General features: G+C 37.9%; 1 pseudogene; it reads right to left on the bottom strand.

Annotated features, from left to right (window-relative positions):
• LOC122447270 overlaps positions 1-15,603 on the bottom strand; it is a 64,624-nt pseudogene extending 49,021 nt beyond the window's left edge.
• Between the last annotated feature and the right edge of the window lie 1,150 nt (positions 15,604-16,753).

The raw sequence follows: 16,753 nt of genomic DNA on the forward strand, positions 1-16,753 counted from the left end.
ATCCCCTAGAGTAGGAAATGGCACCAGAGGAGCCTGGTAAGCTATAGTCCATGGGGTCACAAAGAGTGGAACATGACTGAGCACACATGTCTAAACCTGAAACAATTACCTTTAGTGTCTGAAAGTAAAGAATGAAAGTGAAAGTGTCGCTCAGTCATGTCTGGCTGTTTGTGATCCTATCGACTGTATGTAAGGAGCCTCCAGGCTCCTCTGTCCATCAGATTTTCCAGGCAAGAATACTGGAGTGGGTAAAGAATATAAGTAGTCAAAACATTTTAAGGTGTCAAACTTATTTTCCTCTTTTATTATAGTACTAAATCTTTATCCTTATATTTCAAAATATTATCTTCAGTGTCTGGAGTCTCTCTGAGTTCTTGGTTTGCTGTTGTTGGTGTTGTTTAGTCACTAAGTCATGATAATAAAGTGCAAGTGAGATGACTGATTTCTCAGTCTTCTGTTTCTGTCCCAATTTTACCCCACCCAATTCACTATAGAATTATTTCTAGTAGAAATTGATCCTTAATACCCTAGAATCTGCCTTATTTATTATTTTCCTGCATTTACAAAACTACAATATTTTAATTATGCCTTATTTCTTCACTGTATCTGCATCTATATTTTAGCTCTAAACTATACGAAGGGACACTATATGCCTAAGCCTTCCCAAATAAGACTTATAGTCATTGTACAATCAAGTCTCATAAGATGGCTGCTCTCTTGCTCTCTGTACATCCCTTGCAAGAACTGGTCTTGCCTCGGTCTTACCTTATGCACATGATTTTCTTCCCCTCCTAAGCTGAAATTTTAATCAGTAACTACGTGTATGATCAGTCCAACTCCCACCGACAATTATTCTAGCCCTGGAACCAGACCAGAATGGCTCCAGATTTGGCTCATCAGTTGGAAGCAATGGCCTTCTTAATAGTTGCCAACACAAAGAGCTGAGGAGGGACTTGTTAGAATGGTATCCCGGCAAGCACGGAGGCTTTCTGTTGCCATGCCCCCATGTATGATAGCTTCCTCCTCCCCTACGTAGCAAAGATAGTTGCTATGTCCTGCCTGCCATTGGCCTTACATTGTGGGATGTCACTCTAGGACTTTTGCCTCTAAGATTCTCTGTCCAGTAAAGCTGATGTGTCTGTCACTGACTCAGTCTTCAGTCTCATGGCTGGCAATTGCAAGGATTGTAGGACTGTTGAGTGTAGCCCAACATTCATGAATACAAGATTGCCCTTATTTATTTATTTTTTTAATGCTATGAATAAAAGCTTACAACCTGCCATCCTATCTGCCCCTGGGATGGATTTTCCATACTCTAAATACTAAATTATGGCATGTCAGTCCTCCAGAATTCATGATTAGTCCAGAATTTGCCAAAGAATACTTTATGAAGGAAATCACTACATTGTTTCTGGACTAGAATCAGTGGTCTAAACAAGAAGTACTTCTAAATGCCTTAAATATTGCTGATGACTGGCACTTGTGCCTAATTGTTACAAAAGTCTGGACACATCAAGAAAATGACAAACTGAAATATCTCACTTAGACATTATCTATTGCTTAAATCTTTCTACCATTCCTGTATAGCGAATTAAACTGTGTAAAAACTAAAAACAGATCAAATTATTGACCATATTAATTCCATGTGAAAATCAAATATTAAAACATTAAAAAAAATAGATGAATAGCTAGAGCAATAATAGCACTCTAAACCTACATTGTTTTAGGCACGTTTCACATGTGGCTATTTAAATATAAAATTTAAGCCAATTGAAATCAAATTTAAAAATCAGTTCTTTGGTTGTACTATCCAAATTTCAAGTGCTCAACAGACATGCATTTTCATCATCATGGAAGGTTATATTGAGCTGTGCTACTAAGGATAAATTACATTTTAATTTACATTTTACATTTTAATGGAAAATAATTTTCCACCTTTAAATACACAGAAACTCCTTGGTTATATATTTATTCCCAAACTTGCAAGCTAGCATAGTGCTTTTGAATGATCAAGAACAAAGATAATGATTATATTAATCAAGACAAACATGTAGCAAAATCTGGTTTATTTTGCACTGATAAATTTCCACATTTATGTAATAATTGACTTAATAATGATCAATTGCTGTGCCCAGGGCACCTCTGCAAAAATCCCTATGTCCAAAAATTTAAGTTGTAAAATTACCCTTTGTTTTTTTAAAAAACAAGGGAGAAAAATAGCAAATGAAATGCCAGAATCAAATTGACATGTCCATGAAATAAATATTTTTCATAACTACTAAGGGAATTATAACTGCTCTGTTGTGCGACAGTTCTCTGTAGAAAAAAATAAATTGAACTTTTTAGTTTTATATTTATTTTTTTAGAAATTCAAATCCACAGTTAAATTTGACAATTCTAGTTATTTTTAATTTTAATAAATTTTAAATTCTAGCTATTTTTCAGAGACTAAAATTACAGTTTACCTACTAAACCTACAGAAAAGAATTTATAAACCACAAGAAACAGATGTCTGAAAGAGGCAATATTAAAGTAAACTTTTAAAAAAAGAACATTTCAACTGAACTACTGAAGCATTCTATCATTCTCCATAATACAACAACAACAAAAAAATAATCTTTCTCCTCAATATCATCACAACTCATTGTTTGTGTAACACATATTTGGCAAACTACTATAATTTAAAGTTTTTAAATGGAGTATGGGACAGTTTTGTCCTCTAAACCATATTTTCCTGGAAAATTAATAAACTGTTAACACACATAAGCTTGAAATTTCTCCTATAAACAAATAATTTTCCTTCCTGTAGGTAATAAAACTTTTTTAGAAAATGTAGTTAAGTTTCTTCTCTCTTTTTTTTTGTTTTTGTTTTTTAAGCTTTGGTTTTGCCTTCTTATACTCCTAATTGCCTAAAGATCATTATTACATTGCAACATGAGTAAAAATAAATATTATAATATGAATTATACCACTTCTATGAGACAGTATTATGTTGATATTTTTAAAATATGTACCTAATTACTTTTTAATAACACATTATAAGTGATTTTCCTGAATTAAAGTGATTAACATTTAATGTAATGAAAGTTAGCATTATTTCTGCTTTAATGATTACACATAAAATAATAATAAGTGAACAAGGGAATGAATTATAATAAAAAATCTATAGAATATATGATTAAAGGTATAAGTAAAAATCTCTATCCACTGCTAACAGAGATTGTTTAAATTAAATATACTTATTTCCACATGCCAATATATGATAACAAATTTGTGAGAAACTCATAGTGTTAATTACTTAGAAAAAATATACCACATTGTTATTTAGTTTGTAAATGAAACAATTTCATCGCACTTAAAGATACTTTCTAGGCAACAGCATCTCTTCTACTTAAACTTTTAGGTACTCAACAGGTCTTTCCACTTTTGTGAATATAACTATTTGCAATTAAAAAATATCTATATATGGCCCATTTTCAGGATGTTCGAAATGTAATACATTTAAATCTATATTTGAATGAATGCCTTATTATTTTTATTTTTCAAAGTAACTATTAAACAGTGTTCAGCTTTTTCAACACAGAAAACTTAAATTAGCTATTTGTAGCACAAAACAAGTGACAATCACAAATGAAAGTTCAGAATTCCTTTTTTGTGTGTGTTGGTTATTATGCAATAAAATGCATATTTATTAATATATAAATAGCATAAATGTCTCTTTCTATGGACAATTTACACCCCAACTATATGCTAAAGTTCTATTTACCCTTGAGAGATGGACTAGTACTTGGATTTGGGTTTTGATATTCTATATAATTTTGTCTTTACAAATTTAAGAAGTTTTTTGAAAATATGAAATATACATATATGAATGTTAAGTTAAGCTGTTGATTGAATAATCTTGAGGTTTCTAAAGATATTATAATTGTCAAAAGTCACAAAATGTCAATTATGTCAAAATGACTTTAATCCCCCTATAATATGTTCAATATTTATAGTTACATTTTAACTAAAATATACTTACAAATTTTGGAATTCTTTCAGTTAATTATTCAAAATTAAGGTAGTTCTTCCTTTATATGAAAAATATTCCTTGTAACATACCTTAATTAAATAAGCTAATTTTGCATGTTTTTTCTTATTTATATTCACTCAATTCATTAAGGAAGTATCATATTCAATTATTGAAGATACATGCCACTATAAAATAATACTGGAGTAGTTGCCACTTCTTTCTGTAGGGAATCTTTCTAATCCAGGAATCGAATGTGCATCTCCTGAATCTCTTGTGTTGGCAGGCAGATTTACTGCTGAGCCAGTCACAAAAATGTTCTGTCTTTTAAATTGATAAAGTTATTATTTTGTGCAGCTTACAAAAGAAATATAAAATGTTTCTCTTTAATATTTCATTAGCTAATTGGGGAAAATGACAATTATGTTGCTAGGTAAATATTGAATTTAATACATCTAGAGACAGGTTATAACAGTTTTAATCTAATAAAGGTATCAGATAAAAACAGATGTCTGAATAATATAGTTGTGTAGCCCAACAAGGCTAATATTAATGGAAGGCATACTGTGAACTGTGTCAAGTACTTCATATGCTTAAACTTGCAGCGAGTTTTCGCGCTCATTTTACAGAAAAGAATACTGAGGCATAGAAAGGTCTAGAGCTTGTTCAGATTCACACAGCAAGGAAGTAGCAGTGCAGGGGGCAGAATCTGGAAGTCTAACCCAAAAGATAACACTCGTTATCACTGTCATACATTTCTTCTGAAGAGAAATTTTAGCCCCATTGCAGTTGTTTTACAATAAACACAAATTAATTTCTCTTGGATAAAAGCAATTTTGGGAAAGGAAATTACTCACATTGGCAAATGTGACATAAGAGGTAGAGGAAAGGGAACATATTTTAAATGGAAATGTGGGATTTGGAATTTCACAATACATATTATATATATTTTCTTTTTTTTTTTTTCTTTTTCCTAAGGGGAGTCATAATTTTTGGAGAGCTCAAAATTTAGCATCACTAAATTGAGAGGGAAGAGAATTCTCATTATTGGTCCCCACCATTTCCTTTCTTCCAAATTTTGACCTATCTGATCACTACAAGTGGTCACTAATGCTGTAAAACATATTTCCTGGTGTCTGTTCTTGGAAGATGACAGGAGTGTACTTCTCTGTCTCTTGGAAGTAACATGGAATGAGAACAGAAACACATAAACTTCTTCAAGGAATAGCCAGTGCGTAGTTAACCACCTTCTCTTCTTTCTGCTATAGCGATCAGAGAGCATATTGTCAAGGGCAAGTCTCTATTGGCCTGGGTTTCAGAAAGACTACAAAGAATTGAGCCTAGAAAACAACTTCTGTAGAACATATAGCCTGGTGAGAAATAAACATATATCCTAATAAAACCGCTGTTATTTAGGGTCTCTGTGTTGCATCAGGTTATGCTGAATAATACATTCTCAAAGCACCATGAGGTGTTTGGGAAATAATTATCTGTTTATACAAAACCTGGGCTTCCCTTGTGGCTCAGCTGGTAACGAATCTGCCTACAATGCAGGAGACGTGGGTTCAATCCCTGGGTTGGGAAGATCCCCTGGAGAAGGGAAAGGCTACCCACTTCAGTATTCTGGCCTGGAGAGTTCCATGGACTGTATAGTTCAGAGGTCGCAAAGAGTTGGACATGACTGAACAACTTTCACTTCACTGCATGCAAAACCTTGGTCATAAAATTGTAAGGAGGATTTTATTATTAATAAACCTAAAATAAATTTTAAAATAATTACTTGAGACAACGTTTTGAAGTTAACTTTGAATATGTGTTCTAAAATAGCAACAAATAATCTTCACTTTATAATTCCATTGCTGAAAATGTCCATGGATATAAATCACGATACATCTCCTAGTCAGAAGATAACATCAGTACTGTATCACCAACAAATTTAGCAAAGAAAAGGGGTGCTATTTTCCATTAGTTATGATATCCAAATTTTAAATATCTTCTCCTTAATCTGGAGTAACCCTGGAGTAATCATCCCCCATTGTTAGTTGAAATATTCTTTCTTTCAAGAATATCTCTGAGTTTCCCCACTTAACCAATGTTATTTAGGCAGAAAAGACAGAGGGGTAAAAAGGATGAGTATTCTAGAGAAAGGAAAACCAGAATGTAGATAAAAAGCAGTCTTTTCTATATATTTACCAAGTGGCCATTATGCCATCACCATTTATTTATTTATTTTTTTTTTTGGTGCTACTGCTACTCTTCACAATATTGAAAAAGGAATTGTAAAAATTTGTTGTCAAAGTAAGATTTTTTTTCTATGGCAACACCCACCTTCAGGGCACTCTGTCTTGTTAGGAGATTTTGAGTTAGAAATTAAATTTACATGTTAATTGACTGGCTCAACATATTCTAAACAAAATTATATAGATTTTTAGTTTTCACATTAGCTTAAAAAGCCTGCACAAATTGTGTGTGAGTGTTTATATATCTTTCAGAAAATTAACTTTCTTTATGGGAGCTTTTAACTTCCCATATACTAAATATTTCTCAGCAACATCAGATTTTCTCATTTATATGTCAAGGTGCAATTATTTGCTCTGGAGAAGAAAGTGGCAACCCACTCCAGTGTTCTTGCCTGAAAATCCCATGAACAGAGAAGCTTGGCAAGCTATAGTCCAAAGGGTGGCAGAGTTGGACACAACGGAACCATTGAGCACACACACTATACATTTAAAAAATGTGGTGGTAGTTTGGAGGAAAATATTAAAGCAATTTTTAATTGTGTTATTTACTTAATAGCTAGAAAATTAATGTTATTTTTAATGATATGGCTCAAAATTGAGGCAAATCATGAGGTTCTCAAAATGGACTTTGAATTGCTTTCAATAAGTAAAGCTTGTGACATGGTCTTCTAGGGCTTTTCTATTGTGTTATTTGATAACTGAAATTAGATTTCTAAGAAGACTTGATATTTCACAACTTTTTATGAACATTTTGACTGCTGAGTCAAAGGTTCATGCTTTGTTTAGTTTACCTTTTCAACCACATTTGTAAGTACCCTAGATATGACTTTTCAAAATCCATGTGTAAAAATATCATTTGCATCCCTCAGTGTAATTATAAGTACTAAATAGAGAGAATAAAGAGAAAGTCCTTTGTAATAATTTAATATTGTATTAAGAAAGAGAAAAATGCTTCTTATAACTAATTGATTAAATAATATTCAAAAGTGTATCTTGATCAAAAATTTATGTTTTTTTCTGGTAGGGAGAAAATATCTAACTAAAGGTAGTAAATATAGTTGAAATATCAGTGAAAGTGAAAGTTTCTCAGTAATGTCTGACTCTTTGTTACCCCATGGACTACACAGTCCATGGAATTCTCTAGGGCATAACACTGGAGTGGGTAGCCTTTCCCTTCTCCAGGAGATCTACCCAAACCAGGGATGGAACCCAGGTCTCCCACATTGCAGGCAGATTCTTTACCAGCTCAGTCACCAGTGAAAGTCTGTTGCTGAGCCATGAAAGATGCTGGGATTCTTGGCCTCTGGAGGAGAAGAATTCAATCCAGGGCCAGTGACAAGGCTTGATAGTTCAGAGCTTTTGTGTGATAAAGTTTTATTAAAGTATAAAAGAGGTAGAGAAAGCTTCTGACATAGACATCAGAAGGGGGCAGAAAGAGTGCCCCCCTGCTAGTCTTAAGCTACTAGCTAGTCTTAGCTACTAGCAGTCTGCTAATTAGAGAAAGGAAATGTCTCAAAACTGAGAGACTGGCACCAGGCCCCTCACCCACAACATGAATTTTGAGACAATATTGGCACAAGGAGAGTTGTCCCAGGCCAAAAAATGATTGACATGAATCTTGAAGAAAAGAAGATTTCCAAACAAATGCAGTGTCATTAAAATAGCTTAATAGAACATTTGCATGAGTAAAACAGACTGGTTTGTCAGGTTGGTTCTGTCTTAGGCAGAACCTACTTGAAGACAGAGTCTAGGGTAAATACATAGTTCATTAGCATAGCTAAAGACAAACATTTCCATAATAAAAACACTTTGGTTTGCTCAAGGTTTGAGAAAAGTTAAGTTCAAGTGGAACCAGGTGTCATCATGGTGACACACAATTTTAAAAGAAACCTGTTTTTAAATTTATATAGAGAAGGGGGAAAAATATAACACTAGTAGCTTGTTTCCTCCTGCTGCTTAAGAGAGAGATTAAAATGTGTCTGACATTTGCAGCCTATTTCCTCCATTTGGAGGCCCCTGGCCTTCCCGTCTGCTACCCTCTCACCAGGGAAGCCCAATCAAGTGCTATTCTAATTCCAATTTGTCTTTTTTTCTCTCTCTCTCTCTTTTTATTCAAAGGATCAAAATTGCTCTCTAAAAGAATACCAGAAAGGAATGTCATGGATAACTTTATGATGTAATTCATAGCCAATTCATTTACATATATGTGAATTAATAAAAAAGAGATCCTATGTGAATATATATATATATAGAGAGAGAGTTCTATATTTGATGAACTTCTCATTATTCACTATATTAATTATATGCTATTTTAACATAAGAATGTCAGAAAAGAATACAATTTATAAGCCTGGGAAATAAATATTATAGTATTTCTCAGAGTATGGGGTTGGCACTTGTAGTTTTGACATAATATTCACTTCCCCCTTTTCAACAATAGTATTTGAATGTTTCTTTGTAGAACAATCTTTTGCTCTGTAGATTCAACTTACAGAAGTGAGTGTAGTTCAAAACTAATTTGTCACAGCCTAGCTACAGTGAATGTATTGTAGATGGATAAATGACCATATTCATTTTAGATTGGTGGCTTTACATTCAATAATTAAAGAACAGGGGGAAACACACACACACACACACACACAAAACAAAAAACAAGAAACAGCATTAGAGAAATCCAAGTAACAAAGGCTGCTTGGACAAAAATAAAAGGCAATACATATGGAAGAGGAAGGTACAGGTGGATACAAATAGCCTAGATTGAACAGGCAGACAATCTAAAGTTGTATATGATTGAGCTGTATAAAAATAAACATTTTCCTTTTGTCATCTACTTGTTACTTTAATCAAAGTAATATGCAAAAACATGCAAAATATAAAGAGATGCTTATATATTCTATATGCTTTCTGGATAACTGCCTTATCAGTTTTGTTTATATACATGTGTTACAATAGTGTAATTGAATGATGAGGCAACTGCAATTTACTGTCTCAACTGTACCTTTGGCTCAATGACAAGATTTCTCTAAGGGAATTGAACAAAGCTGACTTTGATTTCAATGTGACAATTAAATTTTTGTGGAATGATAATAAGTTCCTCTTTTATAAATTCCTCTTTATCTATAACATGTGTATTTATTAGCATAAAACAAAAAGCTTCACTGTGAAGCTTTTTGAATAGTCTACACTGATCTCATCCTAGTCTTAAAAAAGCAGACACTGGTCAACCTGGTCTAAGAATAGAAAACAAACATCATTTATCTGGATTACATATTTCAGCTGAGTTGATTTTATCGAACCTTTCATTAGCTTCATCAAGACATGTTGTAATCAACCCATAGTCACAGAGATCAAGGGAGAATGTCAGCTTTGAGTGGAACATATTTTCTGGAAGCAATTTTTAACAGATACTTCATAGTTCAAGTGCTTAATATCCATATATATTTTCTGTAAAAGGTCATTTCTTTGTGTCTAATTATGGCTTAATTTATTTCTCTTTTAATATATTAGAATCAAAAGATCAATGCTGCTTCTTAAATAAGCCAGAACATTTTTGGTTATTTTTACAACATGAGTTTTGTGGCAGATTCAACAATTTCAATAAAATTTTGAATGGAAAATTTCAAATATTATACCTATAGAACTATACAATGACTGATTTTTAATATCTTTGATCAAATTAGGATAAAGTTACACTACTTACTTTTCCCCCAAATTTGTCTTTTTTCACTATAATTTTGTTTCCATTAATTTTTACTCATTAACTTATTGAAGTCAAATCAATGAATATTTATATTGTCTTTAGTATGAGAATTGTTGAAGGGGACAAAAAATGATGAACTAGGCCTGTTCAACCAAATTTTCTTATAGTGCTGAGTGAAGAATGTATTATTATGAAATATAAATTTTATGTAAGAGAGACGCATCCTTTCTGGTGATATTAGGAATGATTTTATACAGGAGCAGAGTAGGAATCACTTATTTACACTGAAAGATGTTCAAGTCATATCCAGATGTCTGGGAGTTTGTAATTTCCTTGGTTCTGTCTTGTTGCAACAACATTTTGAAGTGATGGACAGAGCAGCATTACAGCCCTCAGAAGGACCAGTGTTACAGCTCCGTGTTACATATCAATTTTATTTAGAAAGCAAAGAAAAACATATCCTTAAGGCATGAGGGAATGCAGACCCAAAAGATGTGAAGAGAGGAGAGCCCTCCAGCCCAATTTTGGCTTCTCTTTTTATATGATTTTTTCTCCTCCCCCTGGGCCTGTCCTATGTAAATTGGGCTAGCCAGGAGTACTGTTCGTTTTACCTGGAGTCCTCACTCTGGTCCTCGGACCTTCCTTTGTTCTATTATTTTTTGGACATTTCCCTTTCTTGTCTTTTAGCCACTGCCATTCTGGACTCCTTTTTCCTATTCTAGCTACTTAACATTCCCCCCCCCCCCAAGATATAGGAGGCCCAATTCTTTGGGAATAGGGGTGTTGAGGTCTCTCTGGCTACTTCCTGCTGAACTGGGACAGCGAGGGCATTGAGCCTCCCCTCTTGCTAGTCTCAGGCCTCAGAGTCCTTTTAACTGTGTCCATTTAAGGGTGAGTAATACTTTCTGTGGTCGGTTGTAGTTTTATATATCCTTGCTGAACTGGCACTGTGTATTGTAGCTTGTTGACCTGGGCAGAGACAAACGGGTTAGACAATTGATAATACATAGAGGAATCACAAGCAGCATCAATATGGTGATGACAGAGACTATTAGGGGCATTCAGTTCAATTCAGTTCAGTTCAGTCTCTCAGTCATGTCTGACTCTTTGCGATCCTATGAATCACAGCACGCCAGGCGTCCCTGTCCATCACCAACCCGCGGAGTTTACTCAAACTCATGCCCATCGAGTCGGTAATGTCATCCAGCCCTCTCATCCTCTGTCGTCCCCTTCTCCTTCTGCCCCCAATCCCTCCCAGCATCAGGGTCTTTTCCAATGAGTCAACTCTTCGCATGAGGTGGCCAAAGTATTGGAGTTTCAGCTTCAGCTGAAATGAACACCCAGGACTGATCTCCCCTAGGTTGGATTTCCTTGCAGTCCAAGGGACTCTCAAGAGTCTTCTCCAACATCACAGCTCAAAAGCATCAATTCTTCAGTGCTCAGCTTTCTTCACAGTCCAACTCTCATAGCCACACTTGACCACTGGAAAACCATAGCCTTGACTAGACGGACCTTTGTTGGCAAAGTAATGTCTCTGCTTTTTAATATGCTATCTGGGTTGGTCATAACCTTCCTTGCAAGGAGTAAGCGTCTTTTAATTTCATGGCTACAATCACTGTCTGCAGTGATTTTGGAGCCCCCCAAAATAAAGTCTGACACTGTTTCCACTGTTTCCCGATCTATTTCCCATGAGATGATGGGACCAGATGCCATGATCTTAATTTTCTGAATGTTGAACTTTAAGTCAACTTTTTCACTCTCCTCTTTCACTTTCATCAAGAGGCTTCATTAGCCAACTCCAAATTTCCCATCGCCAGCAGAATCTCCCAAAGAGAGATTATAGCCACCCCAAGAACTCTCCAGCTAATTCTTTGAGATCCGGTAGGGTCTGACTCTTTTTCTTGAGGACTGTGAGACTTTCTTTAACTTAGCTGGAGGTATTTACCCAGAAACAGCATTTCATTTGAGATGGCTCAAGTCCCTCCTTGTTCAGGAATCGCGAGATCTATCTATTGTCTGTTTTGGAGTACAACCTCTCCCAAGTTGTGTTGGCTCTTTAGAGCCATCCTAAGAATTAATAATTCTTAGGATAATTAATTTGGGGGTGTTCATTAGAATGGCACTCACTTCTACTTCTGAATAGGCATCTGAGATCGCTCAGGGGCTCACAGGTGTATTGAGTGACCTCTTCTGTTTTCTTCCATGGCTTGACGCATGAGTAGTGAACCCAGGAGTCATGACCTGGTACCTTGACTGCTGTGGGGTAGAAATCATTACAAGTTAGGGGCCCTTCCATGTGGGCTGGAGTTGACCCTTTGGGGACCCATCTTTCCAGACTTTAATTAGGACTTGAGTCCCTGGAGGATACATATATAGTGGTGACTCTTTAGAATCTTTTGGGTCTTGGTTGACACCCAACACGTGTATATCCTGTTGGATTTGCCCAATGGCCATGGTATAAGACCAGAGGATCTGAGCCTTTGGATCTAGGAAGAGGTCATTGACATAAACAAAAGGTCTCCCATATAGCATCTCATTAGGACTAAAACCAATCTGTTCCTTAGGGGCAATACAGGTGCGGAGGAGAGCTATTGGTAAAGCCTCCTACCATCCCAGGGAGGTCTCCTCGGTTATTTTATTTTATTTTTTTTAATCTCTGATTTTAATAATTGGTTGGCTCTTTCTACTTTTCCTGAAGACTGAAGTCTCCAGTCACAATGGCATCTCCTCTCCTGGGTAGGTCCCAGGTCATTGGACAGGCTGGGCCAGCTAGGGTCTTTGAGTTTCTTGGGGGTTGTTTAATTGGCAAGTGGGACAAGAGGAGACCACTTGCCTTATAGTCATTTGGAGGCCTGTTCCTCTGAAGGATCTTTCTTGTAGTCTTTGGAGGGCCTTTTCCCCTAAATGAGAGGTGGCATGTAAGGAGTTAACCAACTTCCCTTGGAGGTTCCCAGGCAGAAAAAGGAGCCCCACTTTATGGGACTACCCCATATGATCTTCTTGAAAGCCCTCACTCTTAGCTTTAAGAGTCTCACCTTCAGTATATAAAGGAATTTCTGACAAATTAGTCTATGGACCTAAGGTGGCAGCCCCTATTAGGTCATGGTTCTGTAACGCTGCTCTCTCAGCTGCCTGATCAGCTGCTTGGTTCCCTCGTGCCACTTACGTGCTCCTTTCTGGTGTCCTTTACAGCGGGAGCCTGAAACCTCAGCGGGCAGATGGACTGCCTTCAGGAGCCTAAGGATTTGATCACCATAACTGATTTGGGACCCTGGAGTGGTCAAGTGGCTTCTTTCTTTACAAATTGCAGCATGTGCATATAGCACTAGAAAGGCATACTTGGAGTCAGTGTAAATGACTACTTTTTTTTCCCCCCTTTTCCCAGCTCTAAAGCTTGAGTCAGGGCTATGAGCTCAGCTAATTGGGCTGAAGTACCTGGTGGCAAAAGTTTAGCCCCTATGATCTCAAAATTGGAAACTACTGCATACCTGGCTCTCTTTTTTCCATCCAAGACAAAGCTGCTTCCATCAGTGTACCAGATTTCCTCAGGATTGGTCAGAGAATCTTGTGACAATCCCTCTCGTGATTTTGTCCAGTGGTCCAAGGTTTCTAGGCAAGAGTGAAAGGGAAGAGAGCCCTCGGGGGTAGGCAGGAGGTTGGCTCGGTTAACAACTCACAAGGGGATATAGTCAGGCCTGGCTTTTCCATCAGCACTACTTGATATCTGAAGATTCTTTGATCAGACATCCATAAATGGCCTCTCCCATTTAGGAGTTGTTTCACTTGAAAGTGAAAGTGAAATCACTCAGTTGTGTCTGACTCTTTGTGACCCATGGACTGTACTTGGCCAGGCTCCTCCGTCCATGGGATTTTCCAGGCAAGAATGCTGGAGTGGGTTGCCATTTCGGTGGCTTGTAAAAATCATTAGTTTTCCCCTAAAAGAGAGTTTTAAAACATCTGCTATCAGGATTACAATAGCTGCAAGATTTTGAAGGCAGGGAGGTTTGAGCCTGTCCGCCGGGTTGCGCCTCTTGGATAAGTAAGCTACAGGCTGGGGCTCAGGTCCCAACCTTTGAGTTAGCACTCCCAAGGTTTTTCCTTCTTTTTCGTGGACAAAAAGTTGGAATGCTTTTCTGGGTCTGGCAACCTCAAGGCAGTTACTTGAGTTAAGGCTTGTTTTATTGTAGGCTCTGGCTTCTTTTGAAGAGTTCCCCACATCAGTGGGATTGAATCATCCCGTCCCTTCAAGTTTTCATATAAGGGTTGGGCAATTAGACCATAGCTGGGTATCCAACTTCTACAATACCCATTTAGCCCCAGGCAAGTTCGCAATTGTTTTTGAGTCATGGGGGAGGGAAAATGAAGGATTCTTATACCCAATCAGAGGACAGCCTCCTGGACCTGTGGGTAATCTGAAATCCCAGGTAAGTGACCTTTGTCTTGACCATATGTCCTTAGCACAGGAGACTTTATATCATCTCTCTGCCAAAAAGTTTAGAACCTGAATTGCATGTTTCTCATCTGGACAGCAGATTAGTAGGTCATCTGTAAATTGCAATATTTTTCCCATTAGGTCCCAGATCCAGACCTGGGAGATCCTTTCTAAGAAGTTGCCCAAACAGGTGGGGGTTATCTCTGAACCCCTAAGGTAATAGTGTCCAAGTCATCTGTTGGTGTTTTTCTCCTGGAGCTTCCCACTCAAAGGCAAAATGTCATTGGGATTCTTTGGCTGGTAGTATGCAAAATAATGCATCTTAGAGGCCCAAGACTGTAAACCACTTGGCACTGGGTGGGATTTCCTCCAAGATTACATAGCAATTGGGTACTGTGGGATGGAGGGGGACTGTAGCTTCATTTATGATCTGGAGATCTTGAACCATTCACCAGGTACAGTCCTTTTTCTTTACAGGGAGGATCCAGGTGTTTCATGGCGAATTGGTGGTGACCAATAGCCCACAGGCAAGGCATTTATTTATTAGAGGCTGTAGTCCTTCCCGAGGTTCTCTTTTGAGGGGGTATTGTTTCTGGCTAGGAGACCACGTGGGATCTCAGAGGGCAGTGATGACCAGTTCAGCTTGGTGGGCTCATCCAGGAGTCCCCTGGTCCCACACCAGGGGGTTAATTTTTTCCTCTCATAGTTCTTGGTCCCTCTCTTTAGAGAGGGTATAATGGGTTTTTCCATAGTAACCAGAAGCTGTAGGGCTCTAGGCGCTGAAAAGTTTCCCATCACAAGGGTGGTCCCCAGTTTAGTGAGTATATCTCTTCTCAATAAGGGAGTAGGACACTCAGGGACTGCCAAAAACAGGTGAGAAAATATGTGTCCAATCCAGGAACAAAGAAGTGCTTCGGTGAATCTTTTAGTAATTGTTTTTCCTGCAGCACACAAAACGGTACAGGTTTGGGAGGAGAAGGCTCCGGAGTAGGGAGTTAGGACAGAGTAGGTAGCTCCTGTGTCAACCAAGAAATTCTCCAACCTACCTGCCACATCCAGTTGCACCGTTGGTTCCAGACCCGTGATGATTATCTGTGATAGGTGGGCTGGCTGGAGTGGGCCGCTTCAGTCCTGTTGAACCATCATGATGGAAGGCTTGGTGCTCGACTTTGAGGCTCTTGAGTTCCCAGGGCAGAGTGCCGCCCTTGTAGCAAGCCATTTTAGGAGGCATGCAATGGTTTGGACACGCTTTGGCCCAATGCCCCGCCTGTCTACAGATTAGGCATTTGCCTCGTGCCTTATCCTTCAAGGACTCAGGGTTTGCCATAGGACTTCCCTGGAGGGCGGCCAGCATCTGGGCATGCCTTATCTCTTTCCTTTTCTCCCTTTCCAGGGCCTTGGCCTCCCTCTCCTATTCTCTGATATAAAAGGTATTGGTGGCTATCTGGACCATGTCATATAAAGAGGCAGCAGGGTGCTGCTGCTGTAGCTGTTGTAACTTTATCCTGATGTCTGATGCACACTGGGACAGGAATTTGTCCTTTAAAATCACCTGCCCCTCATAAGAGTCTAAGTCCAGATTGGTAAACTTTTGGAGGGCTTTCAGAAAGGCAATGAGGTTCTCATTGGGCTCCTGAGTTATTGCTGAGACCCAGGAATAGCTGATTACTTTTTGCTATATTTCTTTCAGTCTTGCCTTCACACAGATCAGAAAATGATCCCTTTCCCAGATGTGCTCAGGGTCATTATAATTACAATTAGGTTCTGAGGAGGGGACTACAGTCTCCCCTACTGGGTTTGTATCGCTTGATATGCGAAACCCTGTAGCATACCTTCGGGCTTCCTTTAAGACCCTAGTATGCTCAGGGTCAGATAAATTTTGACTAAATATGGCCATGGTGTCTTTCCACATCAAGTCAAAGGCCACGATAATGTGTTGGGATGTATCTAGATATTTGCCTGGGTCATCTGTATAGCTTCCCAGGTCTTGTTTGATCTGTCTTCTAAGAGGGAGGGCTTATGGATCCAGATTGGTCTGAATTCTCCTCCAGTTTCAACTAAGGGACATACTCAAGTTGGCTTTTGTGGTGGTTGGCACTCCCAGATATGGGGGCACGTTTGGATACAAGGAAGGGGCACCAGGCAACTCAGGAGCCATGGGAGGTGAGCCTTCAAGTGGGTGGGGGGGGGGGCAGTTTCCTTCTCTTGGTTGTCTGCGCCTAACACCATTTGCCTAGTAGGTTCACTTTTAGGGCATACAACAATCCCATACTTAAGACAGAGTTCCTTCATATCTCTTAGTCAGAAGAAAATTTGGACATTCGGGATCTCTGTCCATTCCCCTTATCTTTTGCAGAATAAGTCTAGCT

The sequence above is a fragment of the Cervus canadensis genome, chromosome 9 (assembly GCF_019320065.1).
Source record: "Cervus canadensis isolate Bull #8, Minnesota chromosome 9, ASM1932006v1, whole genome shotgun sequence".
Lineage (NCBI taxonomy): Eukaryota > Metazoa > Chordata > Mammalia > Artiodactyla > Cervidae > Cervus > Cervus canadensis.